The sequence below is a fragment of the Arachis ipaensis genome, chromosome B09 (genome assembly GCF_000816755.2).
Source record: "Arachis ipaensis cultivar K30076 chromosome B09, Araip1.1, whole genome shotgun sequence".
Classification (NCBI taxonomy): domain Eukaryota; kingdom Viridiplantae; phylum Streptophyta; class Magnoliopsida; order Fabales; family Fabaceae; genus Arachis; species Arachis ipaensis.
In genome coordinates this window covers 141,534,357-141,544,900 of record NC_029793.2, presented here as the reverse complement: position 1 = coordinate 141,544,900, position 10,544 = coordinate 141,534,357, and positions in this window count along the sequence as shown.

The window sequence follows — 10,544 nt, the reverse complement described above, 5'->3', positions numbered from 1 at the left end:
GGGACCACTCACATCAAGATGCACAAAACAACTTTTTTTAAAGATTATGCATGAGGATGTGACAAGTGTCCTCACTTGTATTTTGGTTTATTTGAACCGGTTACTATAAAAAAAGCCAAATTTTATAACTAAACCTTATAGATAGAATCGATTCGTTTGGATCATTTTAACCGATTTTTTTACTTTTACATTAAAAATAAAATTTTTGGACAAATACAATATTGGGCTTGGACAGTTTATGTTAAAAAAACAATGAAAAGAGTCAAAATTGATCCTTACATTTCACCAAAAAAAACAAATCATTACAAATTATGCATTAGTTTGCAGGTTCCTATTATTTTTCAGTTTGAAGGTGCTGCAAAGTCTCTTGCTGCTGGTGTTGGTAAATCTATGGAATGTCACAAAGGTTGCTGCTTCTATTGGTTATGCATTGGATATGCCAGCTGATGAAAGAAAAAAATGGCATTACAAAACAAAGCAAATTATGATGAAATCGATAATTGCAGCATAGCAGAGCTTCTTGGAGAAAATGAAATCAGTAGCAGCAGCAAGGAAGAAGAATTGGCACAGAAGGGGAGGAATTATGATGCCGCTGAGAAACTGAGTGTTAACTAGACTCCAAAAACAACGATGAACCTCGGACAAAACAGCATCACCGCCGGCGAAGATCCAGGCAAAGGCGAGGAAGCAGGCTAACGGAGGCATCAATTGGATGGGAAATGGCGAGGAGGCAAGTCGCATATTGGGAAATAGAGTTCTCTCATCGCATCGCTGGGTCCCTCATCCAAATCGCTGCGTCGCCGGAGCACCAACACGGACAGACCCGTGGGAAGAAGACGAACTGAACTAAGCAAGAGAAGGAGAAGTGGCGCTACGAAAAGGAGGAATGGGACCTGAAACGACCATTTGGGACACGAGGAGCTGCAAGAGAGTAGAAGTTGGATGGCATCTGCGATAAGGGAGAAGAACCGATCAACGAAACCAGGCAACCAGCACCTCTGGCTCGAGGAAGAAGGAGATCGATGCAGATCTTCTGGGTTAGGTTGGGTTGGGTGGGGCTCAGGGGGCCGGGATTTCTCGGTTGGTAAAAAAAATTAAGCATGCCAAGGACTGGTTTATTTAAACCGAATGGCGTCGAACTTGGTTTAAAAAATCGAGTTTGGAGAATAATAATTAATCGGTTATTAAAAATTTACTAATCACAGTGTGACATGTTACCAACTTTAAAAAAAGTTGTTTCATGCATCTTGATGTGAGTCTCCCCCTATTTTTTAATAAGTCTAGTATTTATCATTACAGATGAAACATATCAATTGTCATACTATTACCATTCCTGAACTGGCGTTTATAACATCATCTTTTTAGACAACAACGTGAAGCAGTAACTTTTTTTGTCTATCCTTCCATTTTATAATATTTTTGAAACTTTCTCTTTATATGTTTATTATGCAGCTTTAAAAGTTGTGTTCTGTATCTGTTTTACTATCTTCTTTTAAATCTTTTAAATGTTTTTTTTGTATATCTTACAATTTATTGATATTTATTTTGTTGTGTTTATTTCTAGGTGTCTATGGTTTGTTTGATGGTNCTCACTTTTGTTCATTGCCTATCATACTTTTGTAATTGAAATTGACTATTCTTTCTTCGCAGAGTTGGATCAACCACTGTAATTATTTTGTTGTAATTTCATTACATGTTGTATATGTCTGATGGATTTCTCTAATGGATTTCTGTTGCAATATAATTCACATACAACTGCACATTCTTTGTCTATTATATTTGTTTGTTTTTGCAAGATATGTCGCAATGTGATTTTGTAATCTTGTGAAGTCTATGTTAACGTAAATTTTTTTTCAAAAATAAATGCTCTTATGACCGTCAAAGGAGTATGGATGTATTATAGTATCCAATAATAGTGTATAATTTATTTTGATATCATTGTATCAACACCACAAGATACTTTAAAATTTCTATAGTATGATAAAGTGTTTTATGAAAAAAATGTTCTTGAAAAATTTGAGAGTAAGGCTATTATTACAAATATAAAATTAGTATTTTATTTGTTACTGCAGGAATTAAAGATTAAAGAAAAAAAAAACATTGTAATTTTTATTGATAACAAGAATATAGTAGGATGGCTAAATGAAAAAAAAAATATGTCTTGTGAGTAATGAAACCTAAGAAATAAAATTCATGGAATAAAATATTGAGATCAGATTTAGGAACACCAATAATTTTAAGACAAGAAAATAATAGAGAATGTGGCTATGACAAATAATAATTATTGGAGTATTGAGTAAAGTGAATTACATAGATATAAAGTGCATGGTAACGAAGGTGGGATGAATGAGGTGAGACTGTGAAATTAGAATGATATGAGTAGTTAACATAGTGAAATCATTTGGGAGAAAATCAAAGCAAAGACAAACACAATATTTAGAGTGCTAAGCAATATATAAGTAAAAATTTATTTATGTTTTGTCATATAATTTTAATCTGTTTGTTTAAGGCTCTGTTATTATATTTTGGTTGTTAGTTGTTTAGATTATTTTATTGTGATGTATATTTTATTTAATTTGTGTTTATCTTTGATGACAAAAGAAATAATTCACAAATTAAATTCTTTCTCCCTAGTTTTAGGTCAAGTCTATATATAACGATATAAAAAAAACTACTTATACCATGTAACATTTTAAGTTAGGAGAAATATAGGGTACTAATATATTATTTGCCAATTTATTATCAATAATAATTCATATTAAAGATACTTCCATTAGAAGACACATGTATAAAGAGACATATTCAAGAAACACATTTATAAAGACACTTTCATTAGATATTGTCATAAAAAAAATATTTTTATTAGACACATCCATAAAGATATTTCTATTAAATACAGCTATAAATAAAAATTGGCAAAAATTGATAAAATCTTTGTTAGTTACGTAACAAGATTGAGTTAGTTAGGATAGTGTTCATAATAATCAAAAAATGGATTTTATATAACTATAATAAAGATATTTTTTTAAATTAGTATAATTATGCATTATTATTTAAATGCTAATTATAGTATAATTATAATAAAGATATTTTTATAAAATAAATTTATAAGAGAAAATAGTGCATTCATTTTGGCGAAAAAATGGATTCATGAAGAATTGACGCCTTACTTTTATTAATTGGGAAAACCCAATTTTAATATATTAAGTAGATAGATATTTTCATTTTTATTGAAATATTTATTAAGTATAAACTTTTTAGAACAATTTTGATACATTTTTTTGTGTCTATATTCATATTAAATATGATATTAAATAATCAAATTACTATATATATATACACAACAACCCATGTTGTTTTTTTCTTTTTCTTAAATTAATTCTTGAACATTTGATTTGAGGACGAAACATTATTATTGCTCCTGCTTGAAATTTGAATAATCTAAAGTTCTAAACACATTTAATTTTGTCACTAGAACCATACATTTGATTTGAATATTGTCATGGCACCATCTTGAGGGTCCACCATCCACCATGATTGCAACTTGGAAAAGTATAGACTACCAATATATTATTTGTCAATTTATTGTCAACAATAATTAATTAATATATTTTAAATATATATATATATATATATAAAGAGACACATCCAAAAAATATATCTATAAAAATACTTCTATTAAATACAACCATAAAAAGAATATTTTTATTAGACACATCTACGAAGACACTTCTATAAAATACAGTTATAAATAAGAGTTGGCAAAAGTTGACAGATATGTTGTTGGTAACGTAGCAGAATCGTTGCAACTTTTATAACATTCGCAGGGTAACACACTAGTAGATCAGATATAGATCTTCATCATCATTATTGCTTTAAAATATATATAGTTGCAAATCGTGGTAATCACAATTGCCAAGTTCAATCTGCATTAAAAAAACATCACGCATGCACTTTTTTACGCCTAACAATAATAATAACGATAAAGTCAGAGAGACCAAAAATTTTTTTTATTTTATTTAGTATTTATTAATTATTATAATAAATATTAAATAAAATAATTTTTTATTATTTTTTATTATCAAACATTTCTGTAATAATAATAATACTATAATTTTTATTTATTTTTTGGTAGTCTATGTTATGTAATGAGAAATCATAGTAAATAAATAGTTCTATATGTACTCGTAAATTTACGGCAAAAGAGAAATCAATCAATTAAATTATTGGGAAGAAGATACTTGAGGCGCTGATTAAGATGAGCTATAATAACATTATGGTTTTGAATTAACAATATATAATAATCCATGATCTATATATATTACATGCAATGTTATTGATAGGTATATATAATATATTATATGCATACATTCTAATAACCCAAATTGAAGTTTCCATTTCCATATGGATACAAAGGAGTCGTTGAACCTAAAGCTAATAGTCTAATTTGTCTATTGTGAAGTTGTGGCCCTTCAATTCAAACCCGCAATGTCTAGCTACTAATAAAGATTCATCTATGTAATTCTCGGAGTTATTTTCTGTACTGGATGTCTCCGGTACGGGTTGAGAGATGGATCGGAAACTTGCGGGTCGAGACGGATGCCGGATCGCTTGACTGGAGCAGTGGGGGGAGGTACCTGCAAAAACACTCCGACGCTCAAGTCAGAATGGATCTAAGAGGTAGAAGGTGTGAGGATGAATGAATACCTGGAGGGACGTGGGTCCTCTATTTATAGGTGATGGTGAATATCTTATCTTATCTTATTTGGCTAAGATAAGGGAGGCGTTTGATTTCGAAAGTCGGTTGAGAGTTCTAGAGGGCCGGTTTTCGGGCCTTCTAGAAGAGAGAGGCGGGTTGGACCCGGGAAACCAAGTTCGGGTCTAACCTCGGGCTAGGGATCTGTGGCCTAGATCTGTAACAGTTACCCCCGCAGCAGGAGAGCGAGCAAGGTCGGTCTGTCGCTGGGAGATATGGTTTTGACCGCGGGTTAGGTCTTTCGTTTTTCTCGGGTTGTCATTTGGTTCTCCGGAGGGAGGTCGGTACCTCGGACCTGTCTTTGCAGAAGATTTCGTCCGGCCGTTTTGGTGTGACGTGACTCTTCCGTATCTACTGCGTCTGTTGCGTTTTTCGAGGTGTGCTTTATTAGTTTCTTTTTTCGAGGGGCATTTAATGTGAAGGGACGTTTTCCTTTATTGCCCCTACGCGCCTTTTGTTGCTTAGGGCTATTCGTGTCTTTTCCTAGCCCTTTTGAAAACTGTTTTTAGTTTTCCTCCTTGCTTCCCTTGATCAGTTCATTTTCCTTTCGTTCTCTCTTCTTCTGAAAAACTGTTCTTCTTCTCTGTGGTGTTTTTGGGCGTTTGCTTTGCTGTGGAGCTTCTGCGTTCATCAGCTTTTTTCCCAGGCTTTTCCTGCGTTTGTTAGGTTGGTTTTCTTCTGCTTTTCCTTGTTTTTACTTTTTATTGTCTTGTATTTGCCTATGTATTGTTTTGCCATTTCCTTTTTGTACTGCATTTTGTGTTTTGGGTGGTGGTATTTGTTTTTTAGAGGGGTTGAGCACCGCTGTGTTGGGTTGTTAGTGGCAGTAGGGTTTTGGTTGTCTTCCTTGCTTCTGCGTAGGTTTAGTAGGCTGATGGTGGTGCTCCTCCCTATTTTAGGTATGCATCGGCGGAGGAGTGAGGGTGTGGGTACTCCAATAGCCCCTTCCAGGGGCGTCCCTACTCGCTATACTTGGGTGACTAGCGACGTATGGGGCGTCCCGTCGCGGATGACGGAGGCCGATCTTCAATGCCTCCGTGATCAGGGGGCGATTTGTGGCGGTGGCGACATGGAGCGGCAGTACGAGCTTGCCCTTCCGGACGCCGATGAGCGCGTTTGCTATTTGAACCTTGATTCGCCCACTGTTCCGGACTGGATGTGGGTTTACGAATCAATGCTTACTCGGCTTGGCGTACGGCTTCCTTTTTTGCCGTTTGTTCAGGAGTTGCTAAGTCGGTGTTCCGTGGCGCCGTCTCAGCTTCATCCGAATAGTTGGGTAGCCGTTCGGACTTTCGAGCTTGTGTGTCGGTATCTTGATCTCCCGACTTCGGTTCCTGTCTTCCTTTTTCTATTCTTATGTACTCTTCCGTCTAAGGAGGGGAAGCATAAGAAAGGGTATATGTCGTTTCGGGCTCAGCCTCATCGCCGCATTTTCGGTTTGTTTGAAGACTCTTTTCATGGTTTTAAGAGAGAGTATTTTAAGGTGCGCCCTGTCCGGGGGCATCATCCATTTTGGTTGTCTTTAGAGGGCGTGCGCCGGTTTCCGACCTATTGGAATTTCCGCGCCGGACCGTCGGTTTTGACTAAGGTCTCCTATGATGGTCTGTCTTCGGAGGATAAGGATATTGCCAATGTCTTGTGGCATTTGTTTGGCGAGCGCCCGTTAAATCCTCGAGACGTCATGGGGGATCCCGAGGCTTGTCAGACGTATATTGGTGTGTGACTGTTTCTTTCTCGTTTTTCGTGTTTGTTCTCCCGTTTTTGTAACTTGAAATTTTTCTTTGGTTCTTTTCAGTTGAAATGGCTGGTGGTTTGACTTCTTTGGCGCGGCTGAAGGCAGCGATGGGTCGGGAGGAGGGGTCTTCGTCTCCATCTACCCCTGTTTCGAATCCTGCCGTGGATTCTCAGCCAGTTTCTCAGGAGGTGGTCTCTTCGGGGGTGCAGGTTGATGTTCAGGCTTCGCCTGGTCTCGCGAACTCGCCTGAAGTCGTTGTGGTCATGGCTGCCAAGGCTTCTCGGAAGAGGAAGAGGCCCGAGGAGCCTAACAGTGAGACTTTTGAGGAGGAGGGTGATGTGCCCAGTGTAATGGATCGGCGTTTTGATGCTTCTGGGTTTTATTGATCAGCACCTGATGCCTGGGACGGAGCCATTTTTCGATGATTCTGATGTTTCGTTCCAGGCTAAGTCGGTGTATCGTGCCCTCCTCCGATCTGCTGTTGTTGTTCGGAAGGCCGAACCTGTGATGGCTCAGGTTGGTTTGTTGGACAAAAAACTTCGTCATTCGCACGCTGAGGTGGCTAATTTGAAGGAGCAGCTCAAGGCTGCCGAGGTCGCGAGGGAGAAAGCGGTGAAGTCTTCCGAGGAGGCTGGGGCGGAGATCCTTCGTCTTTCCGAGGTAGAGTCTTCACTTCTTTCCCAACTGAGCGCGGAGTGACAACGGGCTTCCGACGCGGGTTCTCAAGCTGCCGTGTTTCTTAGCGAGCTGGAGGTTTTAAAGGCTGAGGTTGCAGCTCTGAAGAGGGAGAAGTCGGAGTTGTTGGCTGATGCTAAGGATGCGATTGCTGCTACTGAGGAGACGATGAAGGCTCAGGCCTTGGTGTTGGATCCGGGTGTGGACGTGTCTGTGATGGGGGCTTTCAAGACCATCTGCGATGGCCGAATTGTCGACCTTGAGTAGCTTTATATCTTGTATTTTGAATTTTGCTTTGAACTTTAGTTTTTGCTTTGGGTATTTGGTTGGCCGTGGGCCGTGTAACCGTGAACTCGTAGTTTAAACTTCGTTTAATGATTTTTGGGTTGTTCGGGCCTCTTTTTGTATTCCGTTTTAAGCTGTTCTATTGTTCATTTGTTCCCTGCTTGGGGTGAGCGGACCGTCGTGAGGTCGGTTTTTATATGGATATCCGTATTTCGGGCCTGGGGGTGATCGGTCCTTCTGTGGTGGCCGTGTTTTTGTTCCGTATTTGGGACAGTTTAGAAAATAAAGAAAATAGGGATAGCTTTTAATGGAATTTTATTGATTGGCGGGCCTCGTTAAAACCCTCCGTATGTGGCGGGAAAGAGGACCCGGGATTGATACTTAAGCGAAATAAAAAATTTAGGATTCGTAAAGAGAAGATAAGTGAAGAAAAGACATAAGCGATAAAGAGAAAATGGGTGACCTAGGGAGGTCGGTCTAAGTGTAGTATCGTCGTAAGTTGGCGGCGTTCCATGTCCTCGGGACTTCGTTGCCGTTAAGCCGTTCGAGCTTGTATGCTCCCTTTTCGATTGCATCCTTGATTCTGTATGGTCCTTCCCAGTTGGAGGTGAGTTTTCCCTCTCCTGGGGTTGGGGGACCGATGTCGTTTCGTCGTAGGACGAGGTCGTCAGTTGCGAATTCTCGCCGGATGACTCCGTGGTTGTATCTTAGGCTGATTCTCTGTTTTAGGGCTAGCTCTCTGAGATGGGCTATGCTTCTTACTTCATCTGAAAGGTCTCGTTCTGCTTCTTCGTCATTACCCCCGATCGTTCTCCGTGGACTGGGGTCTCCGATCTCTACTGGGATAACAGCCTCCGTGCCGTATGTTAATCGGAAGGGGGTTTCCCCGGTGGCTGTCTGGAGGGTCGTGCGGTACGACCATAAGACCGATCCGAGTTTGTCTGCCCATAGTCCTTTGGCTTCGTCGAGCCATTTCTTGAGTCCTTTGACTATTATTTTGTTTGCGGATTCCACCTGTCCGTTCGTTTGGGGGTGTTCGACTGAGCTAAAATAGTGGGATATGCATAGTCCTTTTAGGAATTTTCTGAATTTTTTGTCGGCGAATTGGGTTCCGTTGTCCGAGATGACGATCTCAGGGATCCCGAATCAGGTGATGATCTGTCGCCAGAGAAATTTTCGACATTGGGTTGCCATGATGGAGGCCAGGGGCTCGGCCTCGATCCACTTAGTGTAGTAGTCTATGGCGACGATGAGATATCGGAGTTGGCCAGGTGCCGTGGGGAAAGGTCCGACAAGGTCGATCCCCCAGGTGCCGAATGGCCGTTCTGCCGATATGATGCTGAGCTGGTGTGGGGCGGCTTGGTGGATATTGGCGTGCCTTTGGCATTTGTCGCAGTTTTTTACTAGCTGCATGGAGTCTCGGATGACCGTGGGCCAGAAGTAGCCAGCCCGGATAATTTTTTGGGCAAAGGTTTTACCTCCGACGTGGTGGGCGCAACAACCTTCATGGATTTCGCGGAGTATGTACTCCGTGTCCCCAGGCTCGACGCATTTGAGTAGGGGTTGCGAGAATCCGCGTTTGTATAGTTGTCCTGCGACGACTGTATAGTTGGCGGCTTCCCTTTTTGTCCTTTTTTCCTCTTTGGGATCTTTGGGCAGTGTTCCTTTGAGGAGATATTGCAGGATGGGATAGGTCCATGATCCTTGGTTGGAGAGTGTTAGGTAGGTGTTAGCCGTCGTAGATATGGACGGTGATTTGATGACTTCCTGAATTAGGGATTTGTTGCCGTGTCCTGGTTTAGTGCTGACTAGTTTAGAGAGGAGGTCAGCCTTGGCATTACACTCCCTGGGGACGTACCGTATGGTTACGTGATTGAATTCTTCTTTTAATTTGTTAACTTTGGCAAGGTACTGTTGTAGCAGGAGATCTCGCGTTTGGTAGTCTCTGTTAATTTGGGAACTGACTACTTGCGAATCCGTGTTTATTTCCAGGACCTTTGCTCCGACTTCTTTGGCTAGGGCTAAGCCCGCCAGGAGGGCCTCATATTCTGCTTGGTTATTTGAGACTGGGAATTCGTATCGTACTGACTGTTCGATCACGACTCCGTTTTGACTTTCGAGAATGACTTCGGCGCCTCCGGAAGTGACGTTCGAGGAGCCGTCAACGTGTAGTTTCCATGATTCGAGGGGTGGAGTTTCCCGGCGTCATCTCGGCGATAAAGTCGGCCATGGCCTGTGCTTTGATCGCGTATCGGGGTTCGAACTTGATATCGAACTGGGATAGTTCGATGGATCATGCTAGCATTCTGCCCGCTAGGTCGGGTTTTTGTAGTACTTGTTTAACCGCTTGGTCGGTTCGAACTACCACAGGGTGGGCCTAAAAATATTGTCGTAGACGTCGGGAGGCCGTGAGGAGGACGAAGGCTAGCTTTTCTAGGCGCGAGTAGCGGGTTTCCGTGTCTTGAAGGACTTTGCTTATGAAGTATATGGGTTTTTGCTCTTTCTTTTCGTTTTCGAGGATAAGTGCCGCCGCGAGTGCTTCTTCTGCTATGGAGAGGTACAAGTAGAGAGTCTCTCCTGTTTCGGGTTTGGCGAGGACTGGTGGTTCCGCTAGGACTTTCTTGAAATGTTGGAAAGCTTCTTCACATTCTACTTCCCATTTGAAGGGGGCTCCTTTTTTCATTAGTTTTAAGAAGGGGATTGCTTTTTGAGCCGATGCTCCGAGAAAGCTAGATAGTGCTGTTAGTCGGCCGGTGAGCTTTTGGATGTCGTTTACATTTTTTGGGCTTGTCATTTCAAGGACGGCGCGGCACTTTTCTGGGTTGGCTTCAACTCCGCGTTGTGTGATCATGAAGCCGAGAAACTTCCCAGCCTCCATTTCGAAAGCGCATTTTGTCGGGTTGAGTCGCATTTGGTGCTTTTGTAGTGTGTTCATGATGACCTTGAGGTCGCTGATGAGTTGATCGCCGGAGTCGGTCTTGGCGAGCATGTCGTCTATGTAGACTTCTAGTTTGGTTCCGGACAGATCTTGGAATATTTTGTTAACGATTCGTTGGTAGGTGGCTCCGGCGTTCTTCAAGCCGAAGGGCATGA